Raw genomic sequence first — 14180 nt, forward strand, 5'->3', positions numbered from 1 at the left:
GATAGACAGTAAGAAGAGTCAGTATTCTTGTACTTAAGTCGGCATTGTGCCCTTTGTATTTGATTCAGATGCAATTTCTGTGTTTCATCGTCAATAAGAAGGTCCAAGGGATACAGTGAACCTGAAGTGTAGCCTCGGAATCTATAACTAGTGTCACAGGAATATTTCAAAGCATTGTCAGTAAGTAGAGCCAGTCTTCTTGTATATAAGTCGGCATTGTGAATTTTGCATTTAATTCCGATGCAATTTCTGTGTTTCATCGTCAATAAGAACGTCCAAGGGATTCAGTAAACCTGGAGTGAAGCATCGGAATCTGTAACTAGTGTCACAGGAGTGGTTCAAAACATAGTCAGGAAGAAGAGTCGGTCTTCTTGTACTTAAGTCGCCATTGTGCCTTTTGTATTTACTTCCGATGCAATTTCTGTGTTTCATCGTCAATAAGAAGGTCTAAGGGATACTGTAAACCTGAAGTGAAGCATCAGAATCTATAACTAGTGTCACAGGAATGGTTCAAATCATAGTCAGTAAGAAGAGTAAGTCTTCTTGTACTTAAGTCGGCATTGTGCCATTTGTATTTAATTCCGATGCAATTTCTGTGTTTCATCGTCAATAAGAAGGGCAGAGGGATACAGTAAACCTGAAGTGAAGCATCGGAATCTATAACTAGTGTCACAGGTATGGTTCAAAGCATAGTCAGTAAGAAGACCCAGTCTTCTTGTACTTAAGTCGGCATTGTGCCTTTTGTATTTAATTCCGATGCAATATCTGTGTTTCACCGTCAATAAGAAGGTCCAAGGGATGCAGTAAACCTGGAGTGAAGCATCGGAATCTGTAACTAGTGTCACAGGAGTGGTTCAAAACATAGACAGTAGGAAGAGTCAGTCTTCTTGTACTTAAGTCGGCATTGTGCCTTTTTTATTTAATTCCCATGAAATTTCTGTGTTTTATCGTCAATACGAAGGTCAGAGGGATACAGTAAACCTGAAGTGAAGCATCGGAATCTGTAAGTAGTGTCACAGGAATGGTTCAAATCATAGACAGTAAGATGAGTCAGTCTTCTTGTACTTAAGTCGACATTGTCCTTTTTTATTTAAATCCGATGCAATTTCTGTGTTTCATCGTCAATAAGAAGGTCAGATGGATACAGTAAAACTGAAGTGAAGCATCGGAATCTATAACTAGTGTCCCGGGAATGGTTCAAAACATAGAGAGATGGAAGTGTAAGTCTTCTTCTACTTATTCGGCATTGTGCCTTTTGTATTTAATTCCGATGCAATTTCTGTGTTTCATCGTCAATACGAAGGTCCAAGGGATACAGTAGACCTGAAGTGAAGCACCGGAATTTATAACTAGTGTCACATGAATGGTTCATAACATAGTCAGTAAGAAGAGTCAGTCCACGTGTACTTAAGTCGCCATTGTGCCTTTTGTATATAATTCCGATGCAATTTCTGTGTTCATCGTCAATAAGAAGGTCCACGGGATACAGTAAACCAGGAGTGAAGCATCGGAATCTACAACTCGTGTCACATGAATGGTTCAAACATAGGCTGTAAGAAGAGTCAGTCTTCTTGTACTTAATCCGGCATTGTGCCTTTGGTATTTAATTCCGTTGCAATTTCTGTGTTTCATAGCAATAAGAAGGTCAGAGGGATACAGTAAACTTGAACTGAAGCATCAGAATCAATAACTAGTGTCACAGGAGTGGTTCAAAACATAGTCAGTAAGAAGAATCAGTTTTCTTGTACTTAAGTCGGCATTGTGCCTTTTGTATTTAATTCCGATGCAATTTCTGTGTTTCATCGTCAATAAGAAGGTCGGTGGGATACAGTAAACCTGAAGTGAAGCATCAGAAGCTATAACTAGTGTCACAGGAATGGTTCAAAGCATAGTCAGTAAGAAGAGTCAGTCTTCTTGTTCTTAAGTTGGCATTGGGCCTTTTGTATTTAATGCCGATGCAATTTCTGTGTTTCATCGTCAATAAGAAGGTCCAAGAGATACAGTAAACATAGAGTGAAGCATCGGAATCTATAACTAGTGTCAAAGGAATGGTTCAAAACATAGACAGTAAGAAGAGTCAGTCTTCTTGTCTTTAATTTGGCATTGTGCCATTTGTATTCAATTCCGATGCAATTTCCGTGTTTCATCGTCAATAAGAAGGTCCAAGAGATACAGTAAACCTGGAGTGAAGCATTGGAATCTATAACTAGTGTCACAGGGATAGACAGTAAGAAGAGTCAGTACTCTTGTACTTAAGTCGGCATTGTGCCTTTTGTATTTGATTCAGATGCAATTTCTGTGTCTCATCTTCAATAAGAAGGTCCTAGTTATACAGTAAACCTGAAGTGAAGCATCAGAGTCTATAACTAGTGTCATAGGAATGGTTCAAAACATAGTCGGAAAGAAGAGTCAGTCTTCTTGTACTTAAGTCGGCATTGTGCTTTTTGTATTTAATTCCGATGCAATTTCTGTGTTTCATCGTCAATAAGAAGGTCCAAGGGATACAGTAAACCTGAAGTGAAGCATCGGAATCTATAACTAGTGTCACAGGAATGGTTCAAAACATAAACAGTAGGAAGAGTCAGTCTTCTTGTACTTATGTCGGTATTGTGCCTTTTCTATTTAATTGCGATGCAATTTCTGTGTTTCATCGTCAATAAGAAGGTCAAATGGATACAGCAAAACTGAAGTGAAGCATCGGAATCTATAACTAGTGTCACAGGATTGGTTCAAAGCATAGAGAGATGGAAGAGTATGTCTTCTTGTACTTAAGTCGGCATTGTGCCTTTTGTATTTCATGCCGATGCAATTTCTGTGTTTCATCGTCCATAAGAAGGTCCGAGGGATACAGTAAACCTCAAGTGAAGCATCGGAATAAAAAACTAATGTCACAGGAATGGTTCAAAACATAGAGAGTAGGAAGAGTTAGTGTTCTTGTACTTAAGTCAGCATTGGGCTTTTTCTATTTAATTCCGATGCGATTTCTGCGTCTCATCGTCAATTGCAAGGTCCAAGGGATACAGTAAACCTGAAATGAAGCATCGGAATCTATAACTAGTGTCATATGAATACTTCAAAACATAGACAGTAAGAAGAGTCAGCCTTCTTGTACTTAATTCGGCATTGTGCCTTTTGTATTTAATTCCGATGCAATTTCTGTGTTTCATCGTCAATAAAAAGGGCAGAGGGATACAGTAAACCTGAAGTGAAGCATCGGAATTCATAACTTGTGTCACAGGAATGGTTCAAAACATAAACTGTAGAAAGAGTCAGTCTTCTTGTACTTAAGACGGCATTGTGCATTTTCTATTTATTTCCGAAGCAATTTCTGTGTTTCATCGTCAATAAGAAGGTCCAAGGGATACAGTGAACCTGAAGTGTAGCTTCGGAATCTATAACTAGTGTCACAGGAATATTTCAAAGCATTGTCAGTAAGTAGAGCCAGTCTTCTTGTACTGAAGTCGGCATTGTGAATTTTGCATTTAATTCCGATGCAATTTCTGTGTTTCATCGTCAATCAGATCGTCCAAGGGATTCAGTAATCCTGGAGTGAAGCATCGGAATCTGTAACTAGTGTCACAGGAGTGGTTCAAAACATAGTCAGTAAGAAGAGTCGGTCTTCTTGTACTTAAGTCGCCATTGTGCCTTTTGTATTTACTTCCGATGCAATTTCTGTGTTTCATCGTCAATAAGAAGGTCTAAGGGATACAGTAAACCTGAAGTGAAGCATCAGAATCTATAACTAGTGTCACGGGAATGGTTCAAATCATAGTCAGTAAGAAGAGTAAGTCTTCTTGTACTTATGTCGGCATTGTGCCTTTTGTATTTAATTCCGATGCAATTTCTGTGTTTCATCGTCAATAATAAGGGAAGAGGGATACAGTAAACCTGGAGTGAAGCATCGGAATCTGTAACTAGTGTCACAGGAGTGGTTCAAAACATAGACAGTAGGAAGAGTCAGTCTTCTTGTACTTAAGTCGGCATTGTGCCTTTTTTATTTAATTCCCATGAAATTTCTGTGTTTTATCGTCAATACGAAGGTCAGAGGGATACAGTAAACCTGAAGTGAAGAATCGGAATCTGTAAGTAGTGTCACAGGAATGGTTCAAATCATAGACAGTAAGATGAGTCAATCTTCTTGTACTTAAGTCGACATTGTCCTGTTTTATTTAAATCCGATGCAATTTCTGTGTTTCATCGTCAATAACAAGGTCCAAGGGATACAGTAAACCTAGAGTGAAGCTTCGGAATCTATAACTAGTGTCAAAGGAATGGTTCGAAAGATAGACAGTAAGAGGAGTCAGTCTTCTTGTACTTAATTCGGCAATGTGCCATTTGTATTTAATTCCGACGCAATTTCTGTGTTTCATCGTCAACAAGAACGTCAGAGGGATACAGTAAATCAGAAGTGAAGCATCAGAGTCTATAACTAGTGTCACAGGAATGGTTCAAAACATAGTCAGTAAGAAGAGTCAGTCTTCTTGTACTAAAGTCTGCATTGTGCCTTTTGTATTTAATTCCGATGCAATTTCTGTATTTCATCGTCAATAAGAAGGTCCAAGGGATACAGTAAATCTGGAGTGAAGCATCAGAATCTATAAGTAGTGTCACAGGGATGGTTCAAACATAGACAGTAAGAAGAGTCAGTATTCTTGTACTTAAGTCGGCATTGTGCCTTTTGTATTTAATTCCGATGTAATTTCTGTGTTTCATCTTCAATAAGAAGGTCTTAGGGATACAGTAAACGTGAAGTGAAGCATCAGAGTCTATAACTAGTGTCACAGGAATGGTTCAAATCATAGACAGTGGCAAGAGTCAGTGTTCTTGTACTTAAGTCGGCATTGTGCCTTTTGTATTTAATTCCGATGCAATCTTTGTGTTTCATCTTCAATAAGAAGTTCCGAGCGATACAGTAAACCGGAAGTGAAGCATCAGAGTCTATAACTAGTGTCACAGGAATGGTTCAAAACATAGTCAGTAAGAAGAGTCAATCTTCTTGTACTTAAGTCGGCATTGTGCCTTTTGTATTTAATTCCGATGCAATTTCTGTGCTTCATCGTCAATAAGAAGGTCCAAGGGATACAGTAAACCTGAAGTGAAGCATCGGAATCTATAACTAGTGTCACAGGAATGGTTCAAATCATAGACAGTGGCAAGAGTCAGTGTTCTTGAACATAAGTCGGCATTGTGCATTTTCTATTTAATTCCGAAGCAACTTCTGTGTTTCATCGTCAATAAGAAGGTCAAAGGGACACGGTGAACCTTAAGTGAAGCCTCGGAATCTATAACTAGTGTTTCAGGAATGGTTCAAGGCACAGTCAGTAAGAAGAGCCAGTCTTCTTGTACTTAAGCCGGCATTGTGGCTTTTGTATTTATTTCCGATGCAATTTCTGTGTTTCATCGTCAATAAGAAGATCCAAGGGATACAGTAAACATGGAGTGAAGCATCGGAATCTGTAACTAGTGTCACAGGAGTGGTTCAAAACATAATCAGTAAGAAGAGTCAGTCTTCTTGTACTAAGTCGGCATTGTGCCTTTTGTATTTAATTCCGATGCAATTTCTGTGTTTCATCGTCAATAAGAAGATCCAAGGGATACAGTAAACCTGGAGTGAAGCATCGGAATCTGTAACTAGTGTCACAGGAGTGGTTCAAAAGATAGTCAGTAAGAAGAGTCAGTATCCTTGTACTTAAGTCGGCATTGTGCCTTTTGTATTTAATTCCGATGCAATTTCTGTGTTTCATCTTCAATAAGACGGTCCTACGGATACAGTACACCTGAAGTGTAGCTTCAGAGTCTGTAATTGGTGTCACAGGAATTGTTCAAAACATAGTCAGTAAGAAGAGTCAGTCTTCTTGTACTTATGTCGGCATTGTGCCTTTTGTATTTAATTCCGATGCAATTTCTGTGTTTCATCGTCAATAATAAGGGAAGAGGGATACAGTAAACCTGAAGTGAAGCACCGGAATCTATAACTAGTGTCACATGAATGGTTCAAAACATAGTCAGTAAGAAGTGTCAGTCTTCTTGTACTTAAGTCGCCATTGTGCCTTTTGTATTTAATTCCGATGCAATTTCTGTGTTTCATCGTCAATAAGAAGGTCCAAGGGATACAGTAAAGCTGGAGTGAAGCATCAGATCTATAGCTCGTGTCACATGAATGGTTCAAAACATAGACAGTAAGAAGAGTCTGTCCTCTTGTACTAAATCCGGCATTGTGCCTTTTGTATTTAATTCCGATGCAATTTATGTGCTTCATCGTCAATAAGAAGGTCAGAGGGATGCAGTAAACTTGAAGTGAAGCATCAGAATCTATAACTAGTGTCACAGGAATGGTTCAAAACATAGTCAGTAAGAAGAGTCAGTCTTCTTGTAGATATGTCAGCATTGTGCCTTTTGTATTAAATTCCGATGCAATTTCTGTGTTTCATTGTCAATAAGAAGGTCCAAGGGGTACAGTAAACCTGGAGTGAAGCATCGGAATCTATAAGTAGTGTCACAGGGATGGTTCAAACATAGACAGTAAGAAGAGTCAGTATTCTTGTACTTAAGTCGGCATTGTGCCTTTTGTATTTAATTCCGATGTAATTTCTGTGTTTCATCTTCAATAAGAAGGTCTTAGGGATACAGTAAACGTGAAGTGAAGCATCAGAGTCTATAACTAGTGTCACAGGAATGGTTCAAATCATAGACAGTGGCAAGAGTCAGTGTTCTTGTACTTAAGTCGGCATTGTGCCTTTTGTATTTAATTCCGATGCAATCTTTGTGTTTCATCTTCAATAAGAAGTTCCGAGCGATACAGTAAACCGGAAGTGAAGCATCAGAGTCTATAACTAGTGTCACAGGAATGGTTCAAAACATAGTCAGTAAGAAGAGTCAATCTTCTTGTACTTAAGTCGGCATTGTGCCTTTTGTATTTAATTCCGATGCAATTTCTGTGCTTCATCGTCAATAAGAAGGTCCAAGGGATACAGTAAACCTGAAGTGAAGCATCGGAATCTATAACTAGTGTCACAGGAATGGTTCAAATCATAGACAGTGGCAAGAGTCAGTGTTCTTGAACATAAGTCGGCATTGTGCATTTTCTATTTAATTCCGAAGCAACTTCTGTGTTTCATCGTCAATAAGAAGGTCAAAGGGATACGGTGAACCTTAAGTGAAGCCTCGGAATCTATAACTAGTGTTTCAGGAATGGTTCAAAGCACAGTCAGTAAGAAGAGCCAGTCTTCTTGTACTTAAGCCGGCATTGTGGCTTTTGTATTTATTTCCGATGCAATTTCTGTGTTTCATCGTCAATAAGAAGATCCAAGGGATACAGTAAACATGGAGTGAAGCATCGGAATCTATAACTAGTGTCACAGGAGTGGTTCAAAACATAATCAGTAAGAAGAGTCAGTCTTCTTGTACTAAGTCGGCATTGTGCCTTTTGTATTTAATTCCGATGCAATTTCTGTGTTTCATCGTCAATAAGAAGATCCAAGGGATACAGTAAACCTGGAGTGAAGCATCGGAATCTGTAACTAGTGTCACAGGAGTGGTTCAAAAGATAGTCAGTAAGAAGAGTCAGTATCCTTGTACTTAAGTCGGCATTGTGCCTTTTGTATTTAATTCCGATGCAATTTCTGTGTTTCATCTTCAATAAGACGGTCCTACGGATACAGTACACCTGAAGTGTAGCTTCAGAGTCTGTAATTGGTGTCACAGGAATTGTTCAAAACATAGTCAGTAAGAAGAGTCAGTCTTCTTGTACTTATGTCGGCATTGTGCCTTTTGTATTTAATTCCGATGCAATTTCTGTGTTTCATCGTCAATAAGAAGGTCAGAGGGATACAGTAAACCTGAAGTGAAGCATCGAAATCTATAACTAGTGTCACATGAATGGTTCAAAACATAGTCAGTAAGAAGTGTCAGTCTTCTTGTACTTAAGTCGCCATTGTGCCTTTTGTATTTAATTCCGATGCAATTTCTGTGTTTCATCGTCAATAAGAAGGTCCAAGGGATACAGTAAAGCTGGAGTGAAGCATCAGATCTATAACTCGTGTCACATGAATGGTTCAAAACATAGACAGTAAGAAGAGTCTGTCCTCTTGTACTAAATCCGGCATTGTGCCTCTTGTATTTAATTCCGATGCAATTTATGTGCTTCATCGTCAATAAGAAGGTCAGAGGGATGCAGTAAACTTGAAGTGAAGCATCAGAATCTATAACTAGTGTCACAGGAATGGCTCAAAACATAGTCAGTAAGAAGAGTCAGTCTTCTTGTACATATGTCAGCATTGTGCCTTTTGTATTAAATTCCGATGCAATTTCTGTGTTTCATTGTCAATAAGAAGGTCCAAGGGGTACAGTAAACCTGGAGTGAAGCATCGGAATCTGTAACTAGTGTCACAGGAATGGTTCAAGTCATAGACAGCGGCAAGAGTCAGTGTTCTTGTACTTAATACGGCATTGTGCATTTTCTATTTAATTCCGAAGCAATTTCTGTGATTCATCGTCAATAAGAAGGTCAAAGAGATACAGTGAACCTGAAGTGAAGACTCGGAATCTATAACTAGTGTCACAGGAATGGTTCAAAGCATAGTCAGTGAGAAGAGCCAGTCTTCTTGTACTTAAGTCGGCATTGTGCCATTTGTATTTAATTCCAATGCAATTTCTGTGTTTCATCGTCAATAAGAAGATCCATGGGATACAGTAAACCTGGAGTGAAGCATCAGAATCTGTAACTAGTGTCACAGGAGTGGTTCAAATCATAGTCAGTAAGAAGAGTCAGTATCCTTGTACTTAAGTCGGCATTGTGCCTTTTGTATTTAATTCCGATGCAATTTCTGTGATTCATCTTCAATAAGAAGGTCCTAAGGATACAGTACACCTGAAGTGAAGCATCAGAGTCTGTAACTAGTGTCACAGGAATGGTTCAAAACATAGTCAGTAAGAAGAGTCAGTCTTCTTGTACTTAAGTCGGCATTGTGCCTTTTGTATTTAATTTTGATGCAATTTCTGTGTTTCATCGACAATAAGATGGTCCAAGAGATACAGTAAACATGAAGTGAAGCATCGGAATCTATAACTAGTGTCACATGAATGGTTCAAATCATAGACAGTGGCAAGAGTCAGTGTTCTTGTACTTAAGTCGGCATTGTGCCTTTTGTATTTAATTCCGATGCAATTTCTGTGTTTCATCGTCAATAAGAACGTCCAAGGGATACATAAAACCTGAAGTGAAGCATCGAAATCTATAACTAGTATCACAGAAATGGTTCAAATCATAGACAGTGAGCAGAGTCAGTCTTCTTGTACTTAAGTCGGCATTGTGCAATTTGTATTTAATTCCGATGCAATTTCTGTGTTTCATCGTCAATAAGAAGGGCAGAGGGAAACAGTAAACCTGAAGTGAAGCATCGGAATCTATAACTAGTGTCACAGGAATGGTTCAAATCATAGACAGTGGCAAGAGTCAGTGTTGTTGTACTTAAGTCGGCATTGTGAATTTTCTATTTAATTCCGAAGCAATTTCTGTGTTTCATCGTCAATAAGAAGGTCAAAGGGATACAGTGAACCTGAAGTGAAGCCTCGGAATCTATAACTAGTGTCACAGGAATGGTTCAAAGCATAGTCAGTAAGAAGAGCCAGTCTTGTTGTACGTAAGTCGACATTGTGCCATTTGTATTTAATTCCAATGCAATTTCTGTGTTTCATCGTCAATAAGAAGGGCAGAGGGATACAGTAAACCTGAAGTGAAGCATTGGAATCTATAACTAGTGTCACAGGAATGGTTCAAAACATAGACAGTAGGAAGAGTCAGTCTTCTTGTACTTAAGACGGCATTGTGCGTTTTCTATTTAATTCCGATGCAATTTCTGTGTTTCACCGTCAATAAGAAGGTCCAAGGGATTCAGTGAACCCGAAGTGAAGCCTCGGAATCTATAACTAGTGTCACAGGTATGGTTCAAAGCATAGTCAGTAAGAAGAGCCAGTCTTTTTGTACTTAAGTCGGCATTGTGCCTTTTGTATTTAATTCCGATGCAATTTCTGTGTTTCACCGTCAATAAGAAGGTCCAAGGGATACAGTAAACCTGGAGTGAAGCATCGGAATCTGTAACTAGTGTCACAGGAGTGGTTTAAAACATAGACAGTAGGAAGAGTCAGTCTTCTTGTACTTAAGTCGGCATTGTGCCTTTTGTATTTAATTCCGATGCAATTTCTGTGTTTCATCTTCAATAAGACGGTCCTACGGATACAGTACACCTGAAGTGTAGCATCAGAGTCTGTAATTGCTGTCACAGGAATTGTTCAAAACATAGTCAGTAAGTAGAGCCAGTCTTCTTGTACTTAAGTCGGCATTGTGAATTTTGCATTTAATTCCGATGCAATTTCTGTGTTTCATCGTCAATAAGAACGTCCAAGGGATTCAGTAAACCTGGAGTGAAGCATCGGAATCTGTAACTAGTGTCACAGGAGTGGCTCAAAACATAGTCAGTAAGAAGAGTCGGTCTTCTTGTACTTAAGTCGCCATTGTGCCTTTTGTATTTACTTCCGATGCAATTTCTGTGTTTCATCGTCAATAAGAAGGTCTAAGGGATACAGTAAACCTGAAGTGAAGCATCAGAATCTATAACTAGTGTCACGGGAATGATTCAAATCATAGTCAGTCAGAAGAGTAAGTCTTCTTGTACTTATGTCGGCATTGTGCCTTTTGTATTTAATTCCGATGCAATTTCTGTGTTTCATCGTCAATAATGAGGGAAGAGGGATACAGTAAACCGGGAGTGAAGCATCGGAATCTGTAACTAGTGTCACAGGTGTGGTTCAAAACATAGACAGTAGGAAGAGTCAGTCTTCTTGTACTTAAGTCGGCATTGTGCCTTTTTTATTTAATTCCCATGAAATTTCTGTGTTTTATCGTCAATACGAAGGTCAGAGGGATACAGTAAACCTGAAGTGAAGCATCGGAATCTGTAAGTAGTGTCACAGGAATGGTTCAAATCAGAGACAGTAAGATGAGTCAGTCTTCTTGTACTTAAGTCGACATTGTCCTTTTTTATTTAAATCCGATGCAATTTCTGTGTTTCATCGTCAATAACAAGGTCCAAGGGATACAGTAAACCTAGAGTGAAGCTTCGGAATCTCTAACTAGTGTCAAAGGAATGGTTCGAAAGATAGACAGTAAGAGGAGTCAGTCTTCTTGTACTTAATTCGGCAATGTGCCATTTGTATTTAATTCCGACGCAATTTCTGTGTTTCATCGTCAACAAGAACGTCAGAGGGATACAGTAAATCAGAAGTGAAGCATCAGAGTCCATAACTAGTGTCACAGGAATGGTTCAAAACATAGTCAGTAAGAAGAGTCAGTCTTCTTGTACTAAAGTCGGCATTGTGCCTTTTGTATTTAATTCCGATGCAATTTCTGTATTTCATCGTCAATAAGAAGGTCCAAGGGACACAGTAAATCTGGAGTGAAGCATCAGAATCTATAAGTAGTGTCACAGGGATGGTTCAAACATAGACAGTAAGAAGAGTCAGTATTCTTGTACTTAAGTCGGCATTGTGCCTTTTGTATTTAATTCCGATGTAATTTCTGTGTTTCATCTTCAATAAGAAGGTCTTAGGGATACAGTAAACGTGAAGTGAAGCATCAGAGTCTATAACTAGTGTCACAGGAATGGTTCAAATCATAGACAGTGGCAAGAGTCAGTGTTCTTGTACTTAAGTCGGCATTGTGCCTTTTGTATTTAATTCCGATGCAATCTTTGTGTTTCATCTTCAATAAGAAGTTCCGAGCGATACATTAAACCGGAAGTGAAGCATCAGAGTCTATAACTAGTGTCACAGGAATGGTTCAAAACATAGTCAGTAAGAAGAGTCAATCTTCTTGTACTTAAGTCGGCATTGTGCCTTTTGTATTTAATTCCGATGCAATTTCTGTGCTTCATCGTCAATAAGAAGGTCCAAGGGATACAGTAAACCTGAAGTGAAGCATCGGAATCTATAACTAGTGTCACAGGAATGGTTCAAATCATAGACAGTGGCAAGAGTCAGTGTTCTTGAACATAAGTCGGCATTGTGCATTTTCTATTTAATTCCGAAGCAACTTCTGTGTTTCATCGTCAATAAGAAGGTCAAAGGGATACGGTGAACCTTAAGTGAAGCCTCGGAATCTATAACTAGTGTTTCAGGGATGGTTCAAAGCACAGTCAGTAAGAAGAGCCAGTCTTCTTGTACTTAAGCCGGCATTGTGGCTTTTGTATTTATTTCCGATGCAATTTCTGTGTTTCATCGTCAATAAGAAGATCCAAGGGATACAGTAAACATGGAGTGAAGCATCGGAATCTGTAACTAGTGTCACAGGAGTGGTTCAAAACATAATCAGTAAGAAGAGTCAGTCTTCTTGTACTAAGTCGGCATTGTGCCTTTTGTATTTAATTCCGATGCAATTTCTGTGTTTCATCGTCAATAAGAAGATCCAAGGGATACAGTAAACCTGGAGTGAAGCATCGGAATCTGTAACTAGTGTCACAGGAGTGGTTCAAAAGATAGTCAGTAAGAAGAGTCAGTATCCTTGTACTTAAGTCGGCATTGTGCCTTTTGTATTTAATTCCGATGCAATTTCTGTGTTTCATCTTCAATAAGACGGTCCTACGGATACAGTACACCTGAAGTGTAGCTTCAGAGTCTGTAATTGGTGTCACAGGAATTGTTCAAAACATAGTCAGTAAGAAGAGTCAGTCTTCTTGTACTTATGTCGGCATTGTGCCTTTTGTATTTAATTCCGATGCAATTTCTGTGTTTCATCGTCAATAATAAGGGAAGAGGGATACAGTAAACCTGAAGTGAAGCACCGGAATCTATAACTAGTGTCACATGAATGGTTCAAAACATAGTCAGTAAGAAGTGTCAGTCTTCTTGTACTTAAGTCGCCATTGTGCCTTTTGTATTTAATTCCGATGCAATTTCTGTGTTTCATCGTCAATAAGAAGGTCCAAGGGATACAGTAAAGCTGGAGTGAAGCATCAGATCTATAACTCGTGTCACATGAATGGTTCAAAACATAGACAGTAAGAAGAGTCTGTCCTCTTGTACTAAATCCGGCATTGTGCCTTTTGTATTTAATTCCGATGCAATTTATGTGCTTCATCGTCAATAAGAAGGTCAGAGGGATGCAGTAAACTTGAAGTGAAGCATCAGAATCTATAACTAGTGTCACAGGAATGGCTCAAAACATAGTCAGTAAGAAGAGTCAGTCTTCTTGTACATATGTCAGCATTGTGCCTTTTGTATTAAATTCCGATGCAATTTCTGTGTTTCATTGTCAATAAGAAGGTCCAAGGGGTACAGTAAACCTGGAATGAAGCATCGGAATCTGTAACTAGTGTCACAGGAATGGTTCAAGTCATAGACAGCGGCAAGAGTCAGTGTTCTTGTACTTAATACGGCATTGTGCATTTTCTATTTAATTCCGAAGCAATTTCTGTGATTCATCGTCAATAAGAAGGTCAAAGAGATACAGTGAACCTGAAGTGAAGACTCGGAATCTATAACTAGTGTCACAGGAATGGTTCAAAGCATAGTCAGTGAGAAGAGCCAGTCTTCTTGTACTTAAGTCGGCATTGTGCCATTTGTATTTAATTCCAATGCAATTTCTGTGTTTCATCGTCAATAAGAAGATCCATGGGATACAGTAAACCTGGAGTGAAGCATCAGAATCTGTAACTAGTGTCACAGGAGTGGTTCAAATCATAGTCAGTAAGAAGAGTCAGTATCCTTGTACTTAAGTCGGCATTGTGCCTTTTGTATTTAATTCCGATGCAATTTCTGTGATTCATCTTCAATAAGAAGGTCCTAAGGATACAGTACACCTGAAGTGAAGCATCAGAGTCTATAACTAGTGTCACAGGAATGGTTCAAAACATAGTCAGTAAGAAGAGTCAGTCTTCTTGTACTTAAGTCGGCATTGTGCCTTTTGTATTTAATTTTGATGCAATTTCTGTGTTTCATCGACAATAAGATGGTCCAAGAGATACAGTAAACATGAAGTGAAGCATCGGAATCTATAACTAGTGTCACATGAATGGTTCAAATCATAGACAGTGGCAAGAGTCAGTGTTCTTGTACTTAAGTCGGCATTGTGCCTTTTGTATTTAATTCCGATGCAATTTCTGTGTTTCATCGTCAATAAGAACGTC

The sequence above is a fragment of the Schistocerca piceifrons genome, unplaced genomic scaffold (assembly GCF_021461385.2).
Source record: "Schistocerca piceifrons isolate TAMUIC-IGC-003096 unplaced genomic scaffold, iqSchPice1.1 HiC_scaffold_1544, whole genome shotgun sequence".
In the NCBI taxonomy this organism is placed as follows: Eukaryota; Metazoa; Arthropoda; class Insecta; order Orthoptera; family Acrididae; genus Schistocerca; species Schistocerca piceifrons.